At 42.4% G+C, this 24,729-nt stretch overlaps 1 protein-coding gene across 5 annotated transcripts in view; it reads left to right on the top strand.

Annotated features, from left to right (window-relative positions):
• Positions 1-7,658: 7,658 nt before the first annotated feature.
• ACSL4 (acyl-CoA synthetase long chain family member 4) overlaps positions 7,659-24,729 on the top strand; it is a 103,794-nt gene continuing 86,723 nt past the window's right edge. For 3 of the 5 annotated variants that reach the window (XM_057496120.1, XM_057496118.1, XM_057496119.1), the window contains exon 1: positions 7,659-7,885. The gene's annotated coding sequence lies outside the window, so the exon portion shown is untranslated. The remainder of the gene's footprint in view (positions 7,886-24,729) is intronic. The other 2 variants (XM_057496121.1, XM_036912613.2) reach the window with 2 other exon arrangements.

Genomic DNA, 24,729 nt, shown 5'->3' with positions numbered 1-24,729 from the left:
TACCCATCCTCCTTAAAGTTTTCCAGGAAGTAGAAGAGGAGGGAATACTTCCAAACTCATTCTATGAGGCCAGCATCAGTCTAATACCAAAACTAGGCAAAGACACCACAAAAAAAGAAAATTACAGACCAATATCCCTTATGAACATAGATGCAAAAATACTAAACAAAATATTAGCAAACCAAATTTAAAAATACATCAATAAGATCATCCATCATGACCAAGAAGGATTTATTCCAGGGATGCAAGGATGGTACACCATTCAAAAATCCATCAGCATCATCCACCACATCAACAGAAAGAAAGACAAAAAACCACATGATCATCTTCATAGATGCTGAAAAAGTATTCGACAAAATTCAACATTCATTCATGATAAAAACTCTCAACAAAATGGGTATAGAGGGCAAGTACCTCAACATAATAAAGGCCATATATGACAAACTCACAGCCAACATCATACTTAACAGCGAGAAGCTGAAAGCTTTTCCTTTAAAATCAGAACAAGAAATAGATAGATAGATAGATAGATAGATAGATAGATAGATAGATAGATAAATAAAATCAGAACAAGACAAGGATGCCCACTCTCCCCACTTTTATTCAACATAGTTCTGGAGGTCCTAGCCACAGCAATCAGACAACACAAAGAAATAAAAGGCATCCAGATTGGTAAGGAAGAAGTTAAACTGTCTCTATTTGCAGATGACATGCTATTATACATAAAAAACCCTAGAGAATTCACTCTAAAACTACTAGATCTAATATCTGAATTCAACAAAGTTGCAGGATACAAAGCTAATACACAGAAATCTGATGCATTCCTATATACTAACAATGAACTAGCAGTAAGAGAAATCAGGAAAACAATTCCATTCACAATTGCATCAAAAAAGAATAAAATACCTAGGAATAAACCTAACCAAGGAAGTGAAAGACCTATACCCTGAAAACTACAAGGCACTCATGAGAGAAATTAAAGAAGATACCAATAAATGGAAATATATCCCGTGTTCATGGATGGGAAGAATTAATATTATCAAAATGACCATCCTACCTAAAGCAATCTACAGATTCAATGCATCCCTATTAAAATACCAATGGCATTCTTCAATGAACTAGAACAAGTAGTTCTAAAATTCATATAGAACCACAAAAGACCCCCAATAGCTAAAGTAACCCTGAGAAGGAAGAATAAAGCTGGGGGGATTATGCTCCCTGACTTCAAGCTCTACTACAAAGCCACAGTAATCAAGACAATTTGGTACTGGCACAAGAACAGACCCACAGATCAATGGAACAGAATAGAGAGACCTGATATGAACCCAAACATATATGGTCAATTAATACACCATAAAGGAGCCACGGACATACAATGGGGAAACGACAGCTTCTTCAACAACTAGTTATTGGCAAAACTGGACAGCTACATGCAAGAGAATGAAACCAGATTATTGTTTAACCCCATACACAAAAGTAAACTTGAAATGGATCAAAGACCTGAATGTAAGTCATGAAACCATAAAACTCTTAGAAGACAACATAGACAAAAATCTCCTGAATATAAACATGAGCATCTTCCTGAATGCATCTCTTTGAGCAAGGGAAACAAAAGCAAAAATGAACACATGGGAGTACACCAAAGTAAAAAGTTTCTGTAAAGCAAAGGACACCATCAGCAGAACAAAATGGTATCCTATAGTATGGGAGAATATATTTGTAAACGACATATCCAACAAGGGCTTAACATCCAAAATATATAAAGAACTCACATGGCTCAATACCCAAGAAGCAAATAACCCTATTAAAAAATGGGCAGAGGATATGAACAGACAGTTCTCCAAAGAAGAAATTCAGATGTCCAACAGGCACATGAAAAGATGCTCCACATCGCTAATCATCAGGGAAATGCAAATTAAAACCACAATGAGATATCACCTCACAGCAGTTAGGATGGCCAACACAGAAAAGACTAGGAACAACAAGTGCTGATGAGGATGTGGAGTAAGGGGAACCCTCCTACACTGCTGGTGGGAATGTAAAGTAGTTCAACTATTGTGGAAAGCAATATGGAGTTTCCTCAAAAAACTAAAAATAGAAATACCATTTGACCCTGGAATTCCACTCCTAGGAATTTACGCAAAGAAAATAAGTTCTGACATTCAAAAATACATATGCACCCCTGTGTTTATTGCAGCACTGTTTACAATAGCCAAGATATGGAAGCAACCTAAGTGTCCATCAGTAGGTGAATGGATAAAGAAGAGGTGGTACATATACACAATGGGATACTATTCAGCCATAAGAAGAAAACAAATCCTACCATTTGTACCAACATGGATGGAGGGTATTATGCTCAGTAAAATAAGCCAGGGTATTATGCTCAGTAAAGTAAGCCAGGCAGAGAAAAACAAGTACCAAATTATTTTCCTCATTTGTGGAGTGTAACAATGAAGTAAAACTGAAGGAACAAGCCAACAGCAGACTCACAGACTCCAAGAAGGGAGTAGTGGTTACCAAATGGAAAGGGGTGGGAAGGATGGACAGGGAGGGAGGGAGATGGGGATTGAGGGGTATTATGATTAGTACACATGGTATGTGTGGGGTCACGGGGAAGGCAGTGTAGCACAGAGAAGACAAGTAGTGACTCTATAGCTTCTTACTACACTGATGGACAGTGACTGCAATGGGGTGTGTGGGAGGGGACATGACAATGTGGGTGAATGTAGTAACCACATTGTTTTTCATGTGAAACCTTCATAAGAGTGTATGTCAATGATACCTTAATAAGAAAACTAATTAACAACGACAACATAAACAAAACAAAAAAAGAGAAAAATCAATGGAAAAGTGGGGCTTACTGTGCGAAAAACTGGCTTTAAAAATAGTCTTTCATGTATGTATTAGTCCACGTATAGTGATGTTTAGCTACAGAGAATTTGGACACCTTCACATTGGTCCTAATTTGCATCATGGCTCCATGAACAGACGGAATAGGCAAGGGTTGATGATTCATACAGTGATCTGGATTCCCATACATAAATTTTGCCCAGTGGCTAACAAAATCAGATTTTTTGAACTCTTTCATAAATACCATTGAAATGAGCTTGTAGAAAGTTAAGGTTAGCCATCAGTTCTGGAAACTGCCTGTGTAAATGGTTTGGTTTAGATACATATCATAGCTAAAAGTGACTCCCATAATCTATGAGTTCCCCTTGTCAAGGCGCTTGCTGCAGTATCTTTTCCTAGGAGGGAGTTCCCCCTGGGTTTATAGAAGTAGGACATTACAAATGAGAGTTTGCTTCTCTCTCAGGTGGGCTTATGTGATAGCGAGATGGACACATGAAACAATACTTATTCAGCCATATACACACACTTTTTTTCCCCCTCTGAAATAATAACAGTATCTACTTAATAGGTTCTAGTCAAGTGTTTGGGGCAGTGCCTGGCATATTCAATAACTGGTGTTCAATAAGTGGCAGCCATTATTATTCAAACATGTTGCCAAACATTTTCAATTTGAATAACAATAACAGCTTGTACCAGGTGCCGTATATGGTTCAAGTGAAGGAGACAGGTTTATTACAGCATTTACGTTTGAAGAAGGATTGTTTTGAATGAATGTTTGAAGTTTTAAGCCATTTGAATATCTAGGTATAATGATGGGGTTTGTCCATTTCATAGAAGATATTAGCAGAGGGTATCTTTAGAGGACTGAAGGGAATAGGGGTTAGCTTGGAGGTCAGAGAGTGATTTAGTGAATGAAAGTGAAGGTGGAGGTTGTAGACCATTCTCAAGGAATTTAGCCTTTGGCTTTAAAGCAAGTCATTCAATAATTAGGAAAATTTGGAGAAAGACTGGTGTGGAATAATGGAAGAGTATGAGTTTTGGTTCTAAGCTTCCCTTTTTTCTCATTTGTAAAATGAGGGGGTCCAACTTGGTAATTAATAGCACCATTTTCTGCCCACTTACGATAAGCCAGGTATTTTATGAGCATGATTTCATTTAATCCTCTTTCAGAAAAGCCTTATGAATGAGGTACCATTATTATGCCTGATTTATAGCAAGGAGGCTGAAGCTTGTATAACTTGGTCTAGGGGAGTCCAAGTCTAAAGCCCATATAGTTTCCATCTTGCTACTCTGCCTCTATGTAGCCTCCTGGCTCTAATAGTCAATGATTATGAGTAAAGGACATTTAAAAATTTTGTTGTTATTTAACTTATCTTTTAAGAATGGAAGATGAAATAGAATCTTGTTATATGTGAAAAGGAAAGGAAAGGAAAGAGAAATTTAAGCTGAGTTATGATATTGATGACCTGTCTTTTCCCCTAATATTACTAGGCTAGAATTGCTACAGAAAGTCGGAAAAAATATAAAAGGCATCTCACTGGCAGACTTGATGACCACCACAGCCCATTTTATTTGCCTCTGGCCTTATGGATAAATATGAATATGCATATAATTTTTTTTTCCTTTTTGAACGGTTGTTAAAGTAATTTGCAAGGATACTGCAGAGCATTTTATTTAGAGGAGATAGAAACTCACTTTTAAAAAGACAAAGAATAAGTTAGTGAGAGACACTGAAGTCAAGTTCCATTAAAACCCTGCTGGGATTTTGATTTGGATTACCCTGACTTTATAGATTAATTTGGGAAGAATTGAATCTTTATAATACTGTTTCTTCCCCTCCAGATGCATTAAATGTCTTTCCATTTGTTTTGGTTTTTCAACTAATTAAAAAACCTGTAAAATGTAATGGAATGAAAAGAAATGGTTATTTGAAAAGATAAAATAATCATTTCTCAGAACATCACATTTAGATCTTGCTACTTCGCCGTTGACCATTTTTGAAAGAAGCAGGCTGAGTTATTATTTATGTTCACAGTGTGATCCTCTTTTGTCTAGGTTTCTGATTTCACCAGTTGTTTCAGACACACTGTTGAAGACAATATTTGGCCTGGTTATTAGGTCTGAAAAAAACAAGGTCTTGTTAATGATAAAACATAACATAACGTGTCTATACAAATATTATTATAAAGTCCTGCTGCTTATAGTTGGACCACAGGAGGACATTATTATCTTACAAACCTGTGAAGTATGTTTAACATGCAAAGGCTTGTTACACAGTCAATAATGAACAGTTGTTTTCTGCCTTTCCATAAATAACTAATGCCAGGAGCAGCCCAGCTATCTGTTTCAGCTTCTTTTTACAGGACAGTAAATTGGGCAAGGCCTAAATATCAGTACCTGCAAACAGAGCTGTCCTATTAAATTCTGTTTGGCTTCAAAGAGTTTAATTTTCATGCTTTTGGTGCTTTTTTTGTTGTATTTCCAAACTGTCAATTGTACTGTACATTTTCCTCTTTTCCATTCCATATGTTTTTTGTTTCTAATTGGATTGGTAGTTCTGGGTAGGACTCATTACAGAGAAAGTCTGACATAGCTGCAAGCACTCTGGTCTAAATTCATGAGACCTGTGGTAGGAAATCCAGGGTCTGCTTCTAGTTACTTGTGTGACTGGACAAGTCATTTAACCTGTATCTCTTTCTCCAGCTGTCAAATGGAGAATTCTCCTGTCTTCCTCACTAGTAAACAATATTACAAATGTTTTCTCTAAAGTGTCAGAAAGCCAGCTGGGGGTATATTTTGCTCCTGGGTGGTATAGTTCTGGAGGGTTTCTGATGATAAGAAATTAAACAAGGTTTGTTTTGATCTTGAAAAAGTGAAAGAAAAAAAGCTAGAAAGAGTGTGGATACACTTTTATTTCCTCTGCATTCTGGGTGTGGTTAACTAAAGAGGAAAGGTGAGATATGATAAAGGTAGCCAGAACCTTGAGCATTAACGAATAGCTTAAGTGATAAAGATCTTGTAAGTTCAAGTAGTTTCTTGGTCTGATAAATATACCTATATCTATATTATACATACATGCATATGAATAGGTACGTATGCATATACATACATACCTATTCATACACACAAACAAAAACTGATAGTTTCAGGCCCTTTCCTTTATATCATGTAAAGCTGGAAGAATTTCAATAAGCTGAGGACTCCGTTCAGAGGAAATTACCTAATTGAAAAGGTCTGGGCTAAGTGACAGTAAAGGAAATTGACAAAAGAACTTTCAAGTTATTTTTCATCTTAGCACAACAGATTGATTATGTGTTGCTACACTGGGTCTGTACTGTGTGTTTTAATTCTGCAACTAGAGTCTTAAGTTTGTTGAGAACAAGGATATCATTCCTTAGACTTCATTCGAGTTAACCCTACTATAGATGCCAGGACTCTGTTCACTGTTAAGTACCCAGTGAATTATATAGCTGACAAATGATTACTTATTTCTGGTATTAGAAGACCTCATAAAATAAACATGACAATTAACCTTGTTGTTTGAAGTCCTGAACTTTCTAGGTCAATCTGGAAAAAGGAAGTTAGGTGACGGCCATGGCAGTATTTATAGGCATATTATATGTAAGTGGGTGGGCCTATTGGAAATTAGATGAGTAATCCCACTTCCGAGTAACAACTTAAAATGTTGTAGCTATATGCTCTCCAACTGTGGGCCTAGAGCCACCTATAATGGCACCTAGGATGTTGATTAAAAACTCAAAATTTTCTGCCTCACTCAGATCCAAATCACAATTATCTGGAGGTTGTAGCTCCAGGCACCCGTATTCTGACAAGCACCCCAGATGATTCGGATGCCTACTGAAGTTTAAGAATGACTCTAAATCTGTAACCTGAGGCGGTGAAGCGCGCGCGCGCGCGCACACACACACTGTTTTTACCTCCGCTAATTCTAGGGGAAAATGGAAAATAGCAAGTGAAATGAAATGTCCAGGAAGAGGAAGCTAGTCTTCATTATGTATCAGGGAACTGAAAGAATACTGGCGCTTTATTTCTTTTGGTGATATATACCTGGCAGTTTGTCGTGGCTAATTTGCAATTATGTTCTACTTTTTGAAGTCCTGAGACGGTTCCCTGAATTTTATTTTTAACGGCAATTTCTTGAATCTTTTGGGAACAGTATTTGTAGGACTGGCTTATAAGCAACCATCAGGGCCAGTAAGATGTCACAGTGCTGCGGTGACTTTTCCTTATCAGTTGTGGCCTCTCTTGCTGTGGTGGAAATAGAAGGTAGGAAAGTCAAAATCCGGCACCCTAGTGAGATCTCATTAAGTGGGTGGGAGCGGCGAGATAAATGCAAGAGGCATTCACTTTGGCTTGGAAGAGCGGAATGTCTTTATTACAGAATGTTAAGATCTCTCTGTGAAGGAAGAGCAGTGAAGTCCAGAGATGAGTATCTTTAAAGAGCGGCTGGACGATAACCCGTGGGGAACTTTCCTCCTGGAAAGCAAGCACAGGTGCGGGCGTGGGCGCGTTCTGCACCTAGCGTAGATCAGATAGGCACAAAGACCTTCAGGCAACCCTTGATTACGCAGCCAACAGCCCAGCAGCGATTCGGAAACAGGAGCTAGAACCTGCGACAAGCCCTCAGGGAGCCGTTAGCGGTCTCGGCGCACCCGCAGCGCCCCTCCCTCGCCGCTAGAAGCCCTTTCGGCTCCGCCTTTTCAGTGACGTTCGGGGCAAGGGGAGGCGGGAGCGTGGGTGGGCCGAGGCGACAGCCGCCCGCGATTCGGCCGGCGCAGCCACACCACCGCGCAGCCCCGCTCCGCCCGCCCCTCGGGGCGCGTCTTTTCCGGGCTCGCGCCTCGCCCCGCCTCCGCCCGCCTTCAGGGTGCGCGCACGCCTCTGCGGCTTTTTCTCCGGCCCGCGCGGCGCGCCCCTCCTCGCCCCAGCGGCAGCCGACACGCGGCTCCTTTCCGTAAGCTTCCCGTGTGCTAGGTGCCGGCCGGCTGTGAGGACGCGGTGGGCAGCGCCAACGGTGAGTAACTCCGGCCGCGGCCCTGGCTCTCCTGTGCCGTCGGCCTCCGGGGGTCCAGCGCTAACGATGCCACCCTCCCACGCCTGAGCCTGGAGGAGATTGAGAGGACTTTCCAGCTCCCTGAATTCGTTCGCTTTCTTCTTGAACCCGGGCCATCTACCCGCCCGCCTACTTCTGGGGACGGGAAGATCCCCGAGATCTCTGTATCTTCTCCTTGGCTGAAGGCTGGGGTCCTTGAGATGCTGGCCTGCCTCTTCCTGCCCCCCGACAGCCAGAAGCATCTTTCTGACCGGGGTACTAGGCTTTGCCACGAATCTTTCCAAAGGAACATATCAAGTGCTTGCCAGACCTCCAAACGACCTTTAGGGCGTCCCTAGACCTCAACTCCATTTTGTCCCCTCTGAGTCGCCCAGTATCCGAGGGCTCGGGGGTCTCTCTGGCCTTAGAATCATCCGCATTTCGAATTTGAAGTATGCCCTGGCTTCCGATATCCTCTTAGCTTCCGTATCTTTAGATGAGTTAAGAAAACGTCAGGATTCTAGCAGAAGTATGCTTTTTATTTTTTCCTGTTTTTTCTGACTACATCCCTGTCCTCAGTGGGTGCTGTATATTTAGCAATAGCTTTATTCACTTCCTCTTCCTCTCATTTGAGTGCCCTCCAGAAAGAACTGTGGCTGATGTCTATAGCACATAGAAAAATCGAGGAGAATATGATTCATTGCCTAACCCCCATCAAGGGGTTACATATTTTAAACAGGACGTCATTTCTCCCCTTCACTCCAGCATCTCCTCCTTCAAAGTCATTTTTTTTTCATTCTCTTGAAATGAATTTGTTCCCTTCGCTCATTTCACCTTAAGAAATCAGTCATCGCTCTAAGAAACGACGGTGAGATGCAGAATAAGGACAAAATGGCATTTAAATGAATACATTTGAAAAAGGAAGTAGTCTGCTTTATTGGTTAATGGTTGAATCAACGCTTCTCTTTCCCTGTCTACAAAAATGAGGATGTTGGACTACATAGAGCACAGCTAAGGTTCCTCTAGTGTTTTAATTCTAGGACCTCTAAATTCATGCTTAGTAACATGTTGCTGCATAATGGAGATTTAACCTCATTAAATCCCCATCTCCCAGTAGTTGGTTGTCACTTTAGTTTTATTTTGCCTCTAACAAATAGTTAACTATTTTTGATACGTAAAGCTGCATGCAAGTGGAGATTCAATTACAGTACCCTCAGTCAGTATATGTATCAATGAAGATTTTAATAGTGTAAGGTCTCTTCCCTGAATTGTAAAATAGCTCATCTTTTCCACTGAACACTGAAATGAAAGACACTAAAACTCCTGTTAGAATTAACACCCTCTCTCTACTATTTGGGTGGAGGATGAAACATTAAACTGTTAGTATACTTGCACACCATAGAATAAAGTACCTTATTGTTCTGATAGGAGAAGTAATTTGACACCTGAAAAATCTACGGAAGGTGTAATACAACCATAAAAGCTTGGGTAAATTCAGTTTTTTTCCCCCTAAAAGCCCTGTTTGAAGAATAAGTCATTCAGATTTTTAAGTGTTTTGCATAGGGGTGGGGTGGGTGGAGAAAGAGTATTATATACCCAGTTCATTGAGATGAGAAATGAATTGGGAGAGGCTCAGGTTCCAGTTCCAGCTCTAGATAGTTGTATAACCTTGAACTGGTCACTTTGCCTGTCTCTTTTGCATCTGTAAAAGTGTCGCAATGGTTGGCAGGATGGTCCATGAGTCCCCCAAATTGAATAATTTGAATTCTTTGTTCTTACATTGAAAAAAAAATATGATTATATGATGCAGCTTGCATTAAGACTGTGCCATAAATCCTTAGTTGTACCGGTTGTTTAGAATGTTTTTCTTGAAGATCTGCATATACTACTTTGAATTCATATATACATAATTCTTAATTCATCCTTATCAAATGAATTACTATATGTGGAAGTCTACAAATTGGAGAGCATTTTATAAAAATCAGGTATTGTTAAATTCTGCTTGCAAGTGAAATGTGTGGTTGCTGCTTTTTAAAAAATGTTCATGACTTAGAAATTTGTAAGGCAATGTGTATATACTGCTTTGAAACTGGAATTGACTAGCAACTTCACAAGACTGCAGGCATCTCATTCATTCATTCGTTTGTTTATTCAGTTTTTCTCTTCATGTCACTCATTTTGTGCCAGGCTACCAGAATATGATGGTTAAGAAGACAGTCCCTACCCTATGAATATATAGTCTGGGATGGTGGGGATTGTGGGGATTGTGGAGAGATAGATGCATGTACAGTTTACTAACAGCAACAGTGAAATCCAGGACAGAAACAAAATTATGGAGATGTTAAAGCTTCATAGGGGAGGGGGAGATGATTGTATTAATTGTAGGCCATAGAATCTTCTTGGCCTTCCTTTTTCCCCCCATACTCCTCTCCTTGGCTTTCAATTGCTGAGACTTAAGCAAAAATAACAGCTTTTGGTTTTCCATTTCCGTCACTGGCTGGTCTCACAGTCTTTTTCTTTCTTTGTCTTTCAACTATTTATTTTGAGTTAGTTGTAGATATTCATACAGTTGTAAGAAACAATACCCTTTATCTAATTTTTTCCAATGGGAAAATCTTGTATCACCATAGTGTAATATCACAACGTGGAAATTGAAATAGATACTCTCCATCCACCTGATTCAGAGATCACCAGATTTAAATGTACTCCTTTGTGTGTGTGTATTTAGTTCTCTGCTGTGTTAACACCTTTGAATTCTTGTGACCTCCACAGTCAAGGTACAGAATGATTTCATCACCATGAGGATCCCTGTTGCTCTTTTATAGCTGCAGCCATCTCCATCCCTCACTGACCCCTGGCAACCACTAACCTGTGTAACATGCTTATACTTTTGTCATTTCAGGGATGCTATATAAATGGAATCATACAGTTTGTAACTTTCTGAAATGTGGTTTTATTTTTTTTTTCCTCCTCTTCCACTTGACGTAATGCCCTGGAGATTCATGCAGGGAATGTGTCTTGCATAGATAGTTCCTTTTCATTGCTGAGTTGTATTTCATGGTATGGATGTATTACAGTTTTTTTTAACCATTCTTGCATTGAAGGACGTCTGGCTGTTTCCTGTTTTTTTTTTTTTCAAACCTATGAGCATAAAGCTCCTGTGAACAACCGTGTAATGGATTTTGTGTGGGCATAAATGTGCATTTCTCTGGGATAGATAGATGCCCCAGAGTGCAACTGCTGATTGTATGGTAGTTGCATGTTTAGTTTTATGAGGAACTGCCAAACTGTTTTCCAGAGTGGCTCTGTCATTTTACACTCCTACCAGCAATGTGTGAGTGGTCCTCATCCTTGCTGGCATGAGGTAGTGGTACTGTTTTTTATTTAGCCATCGTGATAGATATCCAATGATACCTTGTCCTAGTTTTGATGAGCATTTCCCCTCTGGCTAATGATGTTGAACATCTTTTCATGTGCTTGCCATCCCTGCATCTCAGTTCATGTATTTTTTTTTCATCAATTTTCTGGATTTCTTTTGACCATTGAGTTCTGAGAGTTCTTTATATATTCTAAAGAGTAGTCCTTTGTTTGCTTTGTGGTTTGCAAGTATATTCTCCTAGTCTGTAGTTTGTCGTCATCCTCTTCACAGGATGAGGTGTCAGGGTGTCCTATGTACCTTTTTTATTTAACTTTATTCCTTGCTATTCTGTTTAATACCCAATATTTTTGTAAGGGGAAATATTTTTCTTTCAAAATTTTCTTTAGTCACTTTTTCCACAATTCTGGAGCTCCAATGTATTGTGTGAACAAATGGCCTTGATGGCTTAGAGTGTGAATATATACTCACACATGCTCTCACTGTAGTAAAATGGCTGCCATCCTTTTGTGCCTTAAAAATATAATCTCTGCCTTATCAGGTCGTCAAGTGAAATGCTAACATTTTAAAATTAAATTGACAAAAGATGTGCCAAGGAAATTTTCGGTTTCACTTTCTAAATTAAAAATATTTTGGCAAAGCTGTGTAGTTTTTTTATTAAGGTTTCTGGTAAGTAATCCAAGAACAAATTTATGTTCTCATTTAAATGTATTTTGAAAGATTACTTCTGCATCTTCAGTAGTGAAACTGAGAGTCATGACCATGTATTTAGTAGGCTTTTTATGCTCACTTGATTATCAAACTAATGAATAAAAGATGGTTGAATTTGTACGGCCAGACTGTATTTTCTTTTTATAGTAGCTACTCAATGTTCATTTTAATTATCTTTAAAAATGAATACTAGTTCTAAGGTGACTTAAAATTTTATATGTTGAAAAATGTATGTGCTCATGGTTTCAGAAGAACTAACAGGAAAAGGGTAGTGATTAATTTGGGGATTATTCATTTCTGTGAGGCGGTACTGAAATAACTACTTGTACTTTCAGTGTCACCATAGTTTCTCAAATAAGTGTACACCTAGGGTAGTGTATTCCTATTTGAAAAACATCAATTACCGGTGTAAGGCAAGGACCAGTGAAATACTGCTGGTGGCCAAATCCTGCCTACTGCCTGCTTTGTAAATAAATAAACTTCTTTTGGAACACAGCCATATCCATTCATTTATGTAGTGTATGGCTGACTTCAAAATAGAATATCAGAGTTGAAACAGAATTTATGGCTCTAAAAGCCTATTACACTCTGGTCCTTAAGAGAAAAAGTTGGCCCAGAGATAAAGCAGCCATATAAATTATTGAGTCTCTATGTTATAAAGGGAATCTAATGAGTTTTACCTTGACTTTTAGTACCTTTTAGTTCCATTTCCATGGGAAATTGTGGTTCGGAAGAGCATATTCATTTTCTTTACTAAGCTACAGAACACCGTGGTCTAGGAGCAGCATTAAGGAATGGATAGGGAGTTGGGAAGGTTGATTCTGTTGTTGATATGTGTGAGTTATTTCAGAGTAAATGTAAATTGACAGGTATGGCAACTAGTGTGATTCAGTATGAGGCCTATGCAGCAGTGATGTCCTTTGGGTATCATACTGTGACCCTGAGAAGTAATGACAGAGCCAGGTGTGTCAATGCTGTTGATCTTGCTCCCAAACCTTTAAATACACAGTGGTTTGAGTGTCGAGCTGAACTTAGACTTTTGGTCTATTATTTTATTTGCACAGCTTCTTTTGTCAGTTACAAGTTGACACTTAAGTTCTTTTAGATGCCCTATGGGTGATGTTGAAAATGGAAGTTGAGCTGGGACAGTTGGCTGTACATTTGGAAAGAAATGGCTCCCTGCCTCACATCATACACAAAAATAAATTAAGAATGTGTTTTAAAAATCTAAGTACACATTAAAAAAACTTCTTGAAGGCATAAGACAAGTGTAACAGTTAAAAAGGCAAGTGACTGATGGGGAAAAATAGCTTCTGCATATGAAGTGGAAGCATTAATTGACTTCCACTTAACTGACTCACCACATTAAATGATGCTCTTCATTTCCTTTGTAAAATACTCTTTGTACTGAACACTTGCTTTTAGTGCGTTGGTCTCCAGTATGCCAGTATGCCTGTGGACCCACCAGTACCACAGATACTTTTATTAGTGAACTTATGTATACTGGTGATTGTTTTTGTAAACATACAATTTGTTTTCATATTTCATAACTTGATAAAATGAGAACAGGAGTAACTTTAAGATACTGTGGATTCGGTTCCAGACCACCACAATAAAGTTATTCACAATAAAGCAAGTCAAAGTTGAGTTTTTTGGTTTTCCAGTGCATATAAAAGTTATGTTTATTCTATACTGTAGTCTGTACAACAGTATTGTCTAATGGTAATATGTACATGCTGTAATTAAAAGTACTTCATTGCTAAAAAATGCTAAACATCATCTGAGCTTTCAATGAGTTGTAATGTTTTCGCTGGTGAAGGGGTTGCCTGAATGTTGATGGCTGCTGACTGATCATGGTTACCGCGTTCGCCCCTTGTTGCGGTGACGACAGCGATACGTACACAGACCTGGTTCACTTCAGTTCTTTATTGTTGCTCGGAAGGCCGGGAGAAGGTGAGTGAGAAGAAGCAACAGCCGGGGGGAGCGAATGAGAAGAAGAATGAGGGGAGAGAGGGAGACAGAGATTGAGAGAGTGGGAAAGAGAGTGAGTGCTTCTTTCCTGCTTATGCCTTATATAAAGGAAGCTGGCCTATGGTGATCAAGCCTATAGGAGCAACTTCCTTATGCTAATGCCACCTAACCAGGCAGGGTGGCGCCCAGGAAGCGTGCGCCACCTTAGGGCATTGGTCAACTAGAGTGGAAGGGCGGTGTTCAGCCATAGTGGGACTCAGCCTCGGCCGTAGGCCGGCCCCTACATCTCCCCCTTTTTTGTTTTTTAGCACAATGAGGCTCGGGGACCATGCCTGTCTTAGGTTGTCAGGGAGGTGCAGCATCCTTACCCGTCATAAGGCAACAGACAGCTAAGGTCTGCGCCCTGTCTTAGGTTGGTATGCGTACCTCCTGATCTTACCCGTCTTTGACTACTGGTCCAACATATTGTGCTACACCCTAGGGGAGATGCCTTCTTCTATAGCTGCCATGGCCTGCACCAGAGCCATCCCCCGCACTTTCCGATGTTGCCATTGCATGGAACAGAACACCCATGCCTGACCAGGCTTTGGTGGCATTTAGCACGGCTTCAGCAAACTGAGCTACAGACAGCGCCTCTAACTTTTGGGGACTAACATTCAATATTTCTAGCCATAGCTGAGTGGTGAGCACATCAAACTCACTGGACCAATTGGTGGATAACATCTTGCCTAATTTCCTGGACAGATTGGCAGCTTTAGAGAGGTTATGAAAGGAATGCCAGTAACACATAGAGCTGTCAAAAGGCAGATATGGGAGATTAAGTGTACTATAGGTAGAGAAAAAGGCAGGAAAGGTATGTGCAGTTTCAGTCACTGGGAGTGGAATAGGCCAAGCCTTCACCAGAACCCATAGTTCTCTGTGTTCCGCTATCGCCTGCTGAAGAATCAGTAGCAGGATGAGCATCAGTGGCATCGGCATCTCGCACTTCCGGTTCTGGTCTTGCCACTCTCCGTGTCAGGCGTTCAGGCACCCAGATGGGATTGTTTCGGTCCTGTGGGAAAACACAAACAGAGCCTCGGCTCCAGATTAACACTGGATCCGGGCCTTTCCATGATCCTTCCAATACATCCTTCCACATAACTGCGGGCATGTCTTTAGGCCTGGAACGGCGATTATGCCGCTCTGCTGCACTGTGGCCATCTTTGTCCAATGTCAAAAAATTTAAAATGAACAATATGATGTTAAGTTTGTCTCTGGGGGATCTGAAGTCTGCCCCTATTCCCCCTTTTTGTTTATAGAGAACATTTTTAAGGGTCAGGTTGGCGCGCTGTACCACGCCTTGCCCTTGAGGGTTATAGGGAATGCCCGTGGTGTGGGTGATATCCATTGTTTTTAAAAAGCTGAGGAGCGATTGGGATGTATATGCTGGCCCATTGTCAGTTTTTAAATGTTTGGGCTTTCCCCAGGCCGAAAATGCCTGGAGGCAGTGAGATATGACATCTCTAGATTTTTCTCCTGTATGGCAAGAGGCAAAAATGATGCCTGAGCAGGTGTCTACAGACACATGGACATATTTCATCTTACCGAATTCTGGAATATGGGTAACATCCATTTGCCAAATGTGATTGGGGAGTAGCCCCTTTGGATTAACTCCTTCTGAGATGGAGGGTAGGAGTGTGACACACCATTTGCAACTGACTACTATGGCTCTTGCTTGGTCTCTAGTAATATTATATTTTAGGCGAAGGGTATGTGCATTGACATGGAATTGTTTGTGAAATTGAGCAGCTTGTTCTACAGGGTCAAATAGAGCTAAGATGTTAAACTCACGGGTCAGGGCATCGGCACGTCTGTTTCCCTCAGCAATGGGTCCTGGGAGGGAAGTGTGGGCTCTTACATGTCCAATAAAGAAAGGTTCTGATCGAGTCCATATTAGTTGTTGTAGCTTTCTAAAAATGTTGGCAACGGGGGAAGACTGGCTAATATAACTTACATTCTCTAAGATGGACACAGCAGTCACTACATACTGACTATCTGCTAAAAGGTTAAAAGGTTCCTGTGAGAAAAGCGTAAAGGCTTGTGCTACAGCCAACAGCTCTGTTTGTTGGGCTGAAGTGGTTGGAAAACTGAATGTCCAAGATTGGTCACCAGTGACCACAGTCCCAATGCCATTCTTTGACCCATCAGTGAACACCACCTTGGCTTTGGGTATGGGATTACATCTTGTGTTTTTAGGAAAGATGACGGGATTAGAGAGGCAGAACTGTAGCCAAGGATGTTTTGGGTAGTGGTTGTCAAAGGAAGCATTGGTGATGGTGTAAGCAACAGCCCATGCATCACAGCATGCAGTAAGACATTCAATCTGCTCAGCAGTATAAGGCGTTATTATCATGTTTGGGGGAATCCCAAATGTTTTTATAGCTGTCCTGATTCCCTTGATGATCAAATCAGCTATACTCTGAGGATACCATCTTAATGTTTTTCCTGGAGAGTGGGCCAGATATACCCAGAGAATTGGCCCTTCCTGCCAAAGTACCCCTGTTGGGCTATTATTACTGGGTATCACTATAAGGAATAGCAATTTGCCATAGTCTATTCTATCTACCTGGGCAAGCTGCAAGCGGGATTGGACTAGGCTCAAGGCTTCCTTGGCTTGCTTACTGAGAGAGCGCGGAGATGATAAATCAGAATCGCCCTTCAGTGTCTCATATAATGGACTGAGCTCTTCATCTGTAAGCTTTAGGAATGGCCTTACCCAATTTATATCTCCAAGTAGTTTTTGAAAATCATTAAGGGTTTTTAATTGATCTGTTCTTATGGTTATTTTTAATGGCCTAGCAATAGTATCTTCCAATTTAATTCCTAAATACTGTTTGGTGCAAGTTGCCTGTATTTTCTCTGGTGCTAGTTCCAGGCCCCATATCTTAAAGTGTGCTTGCAAGAAGCAGAGGGCTTCTTCTACTTTACTATTCTTTTCATGACATAAGAGAATATCATCCATATAATGATAGATAATTACATCAGGGAACTTTTTTCTAACTTCTGCCAGGGCCTCATGCACATACAACTGGCACATAGTAGGGCTATTTGCCATGCCTTGTGGCAACACTTTCCACTCATACCGCTCATCTGGGCAATCGTGGTTGATGGCTGGTACAGTGAAGGCAAACTTTTTACAGTCCTCAGAATGAAGAGGGATGGAAAAGAAACAATCTTTGATATCTATTACAATTGATTTCCAATCTTTTGGCAGGGCCATAGGCAATGGTAAACCTAATTGCACTGATCCCATGAGAATCATCTGATTATTTACAGCTCTTAAATCATGCAGCAATCTCCATTTTCCTGACTTCTTTCTTATGACAAATATGGGTGTATTCCATGGGGAAGTAGAACTTTGAAGATGCCCTGCGGCAATTTGCTCTTGCACTAATGTGTGGGCTGCTTCTTTTTTCTCTCTGGTAAGGGGCCACTGAGGAACCCACACGGGCTCCTCTGATCGCCATTGTATTTTTAATTGCTGTCTTCCCTCAATGGCCCCGAGGGAAAACCCAGTCCTGGGCCTCCAACCCTACTGGGTACCACTCCTGAAAGTGGGATAGGTGTCTCTCTGCCAGTCAGGTTTTTTCCTATGCCTCCGGCTCCTGTATAGCCCTGCTTCCTCATAATGGACTTTGCCTGATTACTATAGAAGGTTTCTGTTGTTAGTTTAAGATTCATCTGGGTTAGTATGTCTCTTCCCCAGAGAGACACCGGTATGTTCAGCACATAAGGTTGAATTACTCCCTCATGTCCCTCCGGGTCCTTCCAGGGGAGTGTGGCAGCACTACATAATGGGGCTTGGGCTATGCCTAGCCCTCTTAAAGTCTGAGCAGCTCGGTTTAAAGGCCAATCTTTTGGCCACTCATCTTCCCTTATAATGCTGCGATCTGCTCCTGTGTCTAATAGTCCTAAGAAGTTCCTATCTCTAATCTTTAGGACAAGCATAGGCCTGTCTCCCAGCTCTAATGTGAGACAGGTCAGAGGGGCCCCAGATGATCCAAATCCTGATTGACCTCTTTTCATGTTGTTATTCCCATATTGTCTATGCTTACTAGGAAGCATAAGAATTTGAGCAATGCGGTCTCCAGAATTAATGGCTGTAACGCCTCTTGGGGAGGAGACCATAATCTTTACTACTCCCTCATAATCTGGGTCAATAACTCCTGGGTGTACTATTAATCCTGCTTTAGTTGTGGAACTCCGGCCCAATAGAAGTCCCACTGTCTCTTTAGGCAATGGTCCTTTAAAGTCTGACTCTACTAACTGGACTCCCATCTCGGGAGTCAGTACGAGTCTGGTGGTGGCACGGATGTCCACTCCTGCGCTCCCTGAGGTGGCTCTCCTTGGTTCTTCAACTCCAAGCTGGATCCTTGATCTGTCAGATGAAAATGTGTCCTGGGAATTTGTTGGATCACCCCATACATTTGAGGGCCCTGAGGTGGGGGGCCCAGCCTCCCGTTTTTTGCCTGTTGCGGGGGTAGTGGGCGTCCCTCCACATCTACTACTGATCTGCACTCTCTTGCCCAATGGTTTCCTTTTCTACATCTGGGGCATAATCTCGGTTGTGGTTGGATGTTGGTTACACTGGCTCCTCCTCCGCCTAATTTCGGGCAATCTCGCTTTAAATGACCCATCTGCTTGCAATAGAAGCATGCCCTGGGAGGGGTAGCCCTGCTGCGCGCATTTTGCAGTCCCTGAGTTATGGCTGCAGCCATTACCTGTCCTTGCACTACAGTGTCATTGATGTCCCTGCAAACTTTGAGGTACACATTTAAATCTTTATTTTTCCAAGGTCTGATAGCCTCTTTACACCATTTATTTGCTTGCTCATAGGCCAACTGTTTTACTAGGGGCATTGCTGTGTCAACATCTCCAAATATACGGCCTGCAGTTTGCATCAACCTTGCCAAGAAGTCTGCATAAGGCTCATTTGGTCCTTGGAGTACTTTAGATAATTGACCCTGTAAATCACCAATGCCCTGGAGTGTTTTCCAGGCCTTGACAGCTGCTGTAGCTATTTGCATATACACAGCAGGAGGGTAATTTATCTGATTATGCTGTCCTAGGTAAGGTCCTGTGCCCATTAGCATCTCCAGGTTCCACTGATTGTTCCCTGCGGCAGCGTTGCGCCGGGCAGTGTCTTGAGAAAGCTCTGCCCACGCAGTTTTGAATAGCAGGTACTGACCTCCAGTAAGGCATGCTCTGGCTACATTAGCCCAATCATCTGGTGTTAGATTCTGAGTGGCTAATGACTCCACTATGGCCACAGTGAACGCTGCTTGCACTCCATAGGTGATGGCAGCTTCCTTTAGGCTTTTAACAAGCTTAAAATCTAGGGCTTGATGGTATCTTTGCTGGGTGTTTGGATCTTCTATTACTGGGAAGACTGCATTCCCCTCCATGGTTAGCCATTCCCTCCATCTATCCTTGCCCAATTGTTCTTGGCACCCCTGGCCACCACAATATGAGTAACTCTGGTAAAGGGGTGGCTCTGCTCTATAGGTTGGAGAGCAAAATGGATAATCTGGGGCGGTTGGCACAATCTCTTCTACCTTACTGCTCTTATTGGGAAGAGGGGCTGAGCTAGTCTCTCCTTCCTCTCTGCTTATTCTCAGTCGGCTCAGTGAGGAGCACAATGTGGGCCGATGTCCTCTCTGAGCAGCCCTAGCCTCTAACTCTTCTCCTGATAATTCTTGGTCCTCTTCCTCATCAGAGGACCCCCCCTGTGTAGATCCACTTTCAGATGCTCTCGCAGAGGCTCTTTCCTCTTTCACTTCCTCAAGAATCTCCTCTCCCTCCCTTATGGCTTCTCTACAACTAGGTTTATTCTCCTTTAGGCAGCTCTTAACCAGCCCCCATATGGGGAGCGTCCCAGCCGGGAGCGGCTCCCTGCGATCTGCGCTGCGCAGATCCTCGCCTAACTTTTCCCACACGGGGGTAGTGATTCTTCCTGCATCTAGGAACCACGGAGCATGCTTCTCCACCGTGTGGAGGAAAGCCCTTGCGGTTTTTGTTTTTAATGAGGTTCCGTTGGCCCTCAGGAGTGCTCTCAAAGGCTCTTCTACTCTAATTCGAGACTCTTCAGATCCCATGTTAGCGATTAAAGGATAAAAGGCTACTTCTAAGTTTATGGGTAAAGGGAACTCTTATCGCTAACCTGCATTCGTCGCTATACCGCGAACTTTCCTTCGTCGCTTTCCCGCGAACTTTCCTGGCTTCGTCGCTTTCCCGCGAACTTTCCTGGCTTCGTCGCTATCCCGCGAACTTTCACTGGCGCCCTAACTTTTCATAACATTTTTGACAAAACAAAACAGTACAACAAAGAACACTATGACGGACAGACAAAACAGAAATCCCCACCACAGCCGCTTGCTATCTCCTTTCCTACTCCTACATTTGCTTTGCTCGTTGGTCCACTCACCCTTCTCATCTGAGGCGCCTTCCCGAGCAATCCTTCCGAACGGGGTCCACAGGTACTGCTTCAGGGTAAGAAGCTCTATGGCGTCTGCGTCCACTAGTTTCTCCTCTGGGTGGTTGGAGAAAAATTCCCGGGTTTCGGCACCAGATACCGCGTTCGCCCCTTGTTGCGGTGACGACAGCGATACGTACACAGACCTGGTTCACTTCAGTTCTTTATTGTTGCTCGGAAGGCCGGGAGAAGGTGAGTGAGAAGAAGCAACAGCCGGGGGGAGCGAATGAGAAGAAGAATGAGGGGAGAGAGGGAGACAGAGATTGAGAGAGTGGGAAAGAGAGTGAGTGCTTCTTTCCTGCTTATGCCTTATATAAAGGAAGCTGGCCTATGGTGATCAAGCCTATAGGAGCAACTTCCTTATGCTAATGCCACCTAACCAGGCAGGGTGGCGCCCAGGAAGCGTGCGCCACCTTAGGGCATTGGTCAACTAGAGTGGAAGGGCGGTGTTCAGCCATAGTGGGACTCAGCCTCGGCCGTAGGCCGGCCCCTACAATGGTGGTGGTTGCTGAAGTTTGGGCTGGCTGTGGCAATTTCTTAAAATTAGACAATAAAGTTTGCTGCATCAACTGACTCTTACTATCATGAAAGATTTCTCTGTAGCATGTGATGCTATTTGGTAGCATTTAACCCACAGTAGAACAGTTTCCAAAAGAGGATTCAGTCCTCTCAAACCCTGCTGCTGCTTCATCAACTAACTTTATGTAATATTCTAAATCATTTGTTGTCATTTCAACAATTATCATGGCATCTTCACCAGGTATAGATTCCATCTCAAGAAACCGCTTTCTTTGCTCATCCATAAGAAGCAGCTCCTTCTCCATTAAAGTGTTGTCATGAGATTGGAACCATTCAGTCACATCTTTGGACTCCACTTCTAATTTTAGTTCTTTTGCTATTTCCACCACATCTGCAGTTACTTCCTTCACTGAAGGCTTGAACCCCTCAGAGTCATCCATGAGGGTTGGATCAACTTCTTCCCAACTCCTGTTAATGTTGGTATTTTGACCTCTTCCCATTTCTCATGAATGTTCTTACGGCATTTGGAATGGTGAATCCTTTCCAGATGATTTTCAATGTACTTTGCCCAGATCCATCAGAAGACTCTCTATGGCCCCTTATAGCCTTACGAAATGTATTTCTTCAATAATAAGACTTGAAAGTTGAAATGACTCCTTGATCCACGGGCTGCAGAATGGATGTTAGCAGGTATAAAAACAACATTAAGCTCATTGCTCATTGCCACCAGAGCTCTTTGGTGACCAGGTGTGTTGTCAGTGAGCAGTCGTATTTTGAAAGAAATCTTTTTTTCTGAGCAGTAGGTCTCAACAGTAGGCTAAAACTATTCAGTCAGTCATGTTGTAAATGGGTGTGCTGTCATCTAGGCTATGTTGTTCCATTTCTAGAGCATAGACAGTAGCTTTAGCGTAGTTCTTAGGGGCCCTAGGTTTTTCAGAATGGTAAATAAGCATTGTCTTCACCTTAAAGTCACCAGCTGCATTAGCTCCTAACAAGAGAGTCAGTCTATCCTTTGAAGCTTTGAAGCCAAGCATTGACTTCTTTATAATGATGAAAGTCCTAGATGGCGTATTCTTCCAGTAGAAAGCTGTTTTGTCTACCCTGAAAATCAGTTGAGTTGTAGCCACCTTCATTAATGATCTTAGCTAGATCTTCTAGATAACTTGCTGTAGTTTCTGTCCATCAGCACTTGCTGCTTCCCCTTGCACTTTAGGGATGGCTCTAGGGATGTTAGGGAGATGGCTTCTTTCCTGAAAGCTCATGACCCAACCTCTGCTTGCTTCAAACTTTTCTTCTGAAGCTTCCTCACTTCTCTCAGCCTTCCTTGAGTTGAAGAGACTCAGGGCCTTGCTCTGGATTAGGTTTTGGCTTAAGGGAATGTTGTGGCTGGTTTGATCTTCTTTCCAGACCGCTAAAACTTTACTCATATCAGGAATAACGCCATTTGCTTTCTTACCTTTGTGTGTTCACTGGAGTAGCACTTTTGATTTCCTTCAAGAACTCTTCCTTTGCGTTCACAACTTAGCTGTTCTGTGCAAGAGGCCTAGCTTTCAGCCTATCTCGGCTTTCAATATGCCTTCCTCACTAAGCTTAATCATTTCTAGCTTTTGTGCTGTGCTCCTTCTAGGAGTGCTCCCATCTAGAGCAGTCCCTGTAAGATGTTCTGTAGAGGTGGTTTGTGGAAAGCAAATTCCCTCAGCTTTTGTTTGTCTGGGAATTGTTTAATCCCACCGTCATATTTGAATGATAGTCGTGCTGGATACAGTATCCTTGGTTCAAGGCCCTTCTGTTTCATTGTATTAAATATATCATGCCATTCTCTTCTGGCCTGTAGGGTTTCTGTTGAGAAATCTGACGTTAGCCTGATGGGTTTCCCTTTATAGGTGACCTTTTTCTCTCTAGCTGCCTTTAACACTCTTTCCTTGTCCTTGATCTTTGCCATTTTAATTATTATGTGTCTTGGTGTTGCCCTTCTTGGATCCTTTCTGTTGGGGGTTCTGTGTATTTCCGTGGTCTGTTTGATTACTTCCTCCCCCAGTGTGGGGAAGTTTTCAGCAATTATTTCTTCTAAGATACTTTCCATCTCTTTTCCTCTCTCTTCTTCTTCTGGGACCCCTATAATACGGATATTGTTCCTTTTAGATTGGTCACACAGTTCTCTTAATATTGTTTCATTCCTGGAGATCCTTTTGTCTCTCTCTATGTCAGCTTCTATGCGTTCCTGTTCTCTGATTTCAATTCCATCAATGGCCTCTTGCATTCTATCCATTCTGCTTATAAACCCTTCCAGAGTTTGTTTCATTTCTGCGATCTCCTTTCTGGCATCTGTGATCTCTTTCCGGACTTCATCCCATTTTTCTTGCGTATTTCTCTGCATCTCTGTCAGCATGTTTATGATTCTTATTTTGAATTCTTTGTCAGGAAGACTGGTTAGGTCTGTCTCCTTCTCTGGTGTTGTCTCTGTGATCTTTGTCTGCCTGTAGCTTTGCCTTTTCATGGTGATAGGAATAGTCTGCAGAACTGGGACGAGTGACGGCTGGAAGGACTTCCTTTCTTGTTGGTTTGTGGCCCTCCTCTCCTGGGAGAACAGCGGCCTCTAGTGGCTTGTGCTGCGCAGCTGCGCGCAGACAGGGTTTCTGCTTCCTGCCCGGCTGCTATGGAGTTAATCTCCGCTGTTGCTGTGGGCGTGGCCTGGCTCGGGCAGCTAGTCCAAAATGGTGGAGTCGCGTTGGAGCAGGAGCTGCTGGGAGGCTATTTATCTCCGTAAGGGGCCTCCCTGCTCCCTGCAGCCCAGGGGTTAGAGTGCCCAGAGTTCCCGGATTCCCTACCTCTGGATTAAGTGACCCGCCCTGCCCCTTTAAGACTTCCAAAAAGCACCCGCCAAAACAAAACAACGACCACAAAAAAAAAAAAGAAAAAAATTTTTTTTAATTAAAAAAAAAAAAATTTTTTTTTAATTAAAAAAAAAAAGGTGGTCGTTCGTTTTTCTTTATTCTCCGGTGCCAGCCTCAGGCCTCTGCTCACCGGTCTTTCTGCCCTGTTTCCCTAGTATTGGGGTCCCTGTCCCTTTAAGACTTCCAAAAAGCACTCGCCAAAACAAAGCAGCAAAAAAGCAAAAAAAAAAAAATGGTCACGCGCTTTTCTTATGTCCTCTGTCGCCCAGCCTCCAGTGCCTGCTCACTGTTCTTGCTGCCCTGTTTTCCCAGTATCGAGCGCCCTGCACTCTGGCCCGGATGGCTGGGGCTGGGTGTTCAGCAGCCCTGGGCTCCGTCTCCCTCCCGCTCTGCCTGCTCTTCTCCCGCCGGGAGCTGGGGGGAGGGGCGCTCGGGTCCCGCGGGGCCGGGGCTTGTATCTTACCCCCTTCGCGAGGCGCTGGGTTCTCTCAGGTGCGGATGTGGTCTGGATATTGTCCTGTGTCCTCTGGTCTTTATTCTAGGAAGGGTTGTCTTTGTTATATTTTCATAGATATATGTTGTTTTGGGAGGAGATTTCCGCTGCTCTACTCACGCCGCCATCTTCCGCCCCTCTCCTCATTTCTAGCTTTTGATTGAAAGCGAGAGATGACTGACTCTTCCTTTCACTTGAACACTTAGAGGCCATTGTAGGGTTATTAATTGGCCTAATTTCAAGATTAACATGTCTCGGAATAGGGAAGAGACTGGTGAATGGCCGGTTTGTGGAGCGGTCAGAGCACACACATTTATTAAGTTCTTATTCTTAAGTGGGTGTGGTTTGTAG

Source organism: Manis pentadactyla, chromosome X (genome assembly GCF_030020395.1).
Source record: "Manis pentadactyla isolate mManPen7 chromosome X, mManPen7.hap1, whole genome shotgun sequence".
Taxonomy (NCBI): Eukaryota; Metazoa; Chordata; class Mammalia; order Pholidota; family Manidae; genus Manis; species Manis pentadactyla.
Note: the sequence above shows the minus strand (reverse complement) of the source record. Positions and strands in the feature narration are given on the sequence as shown.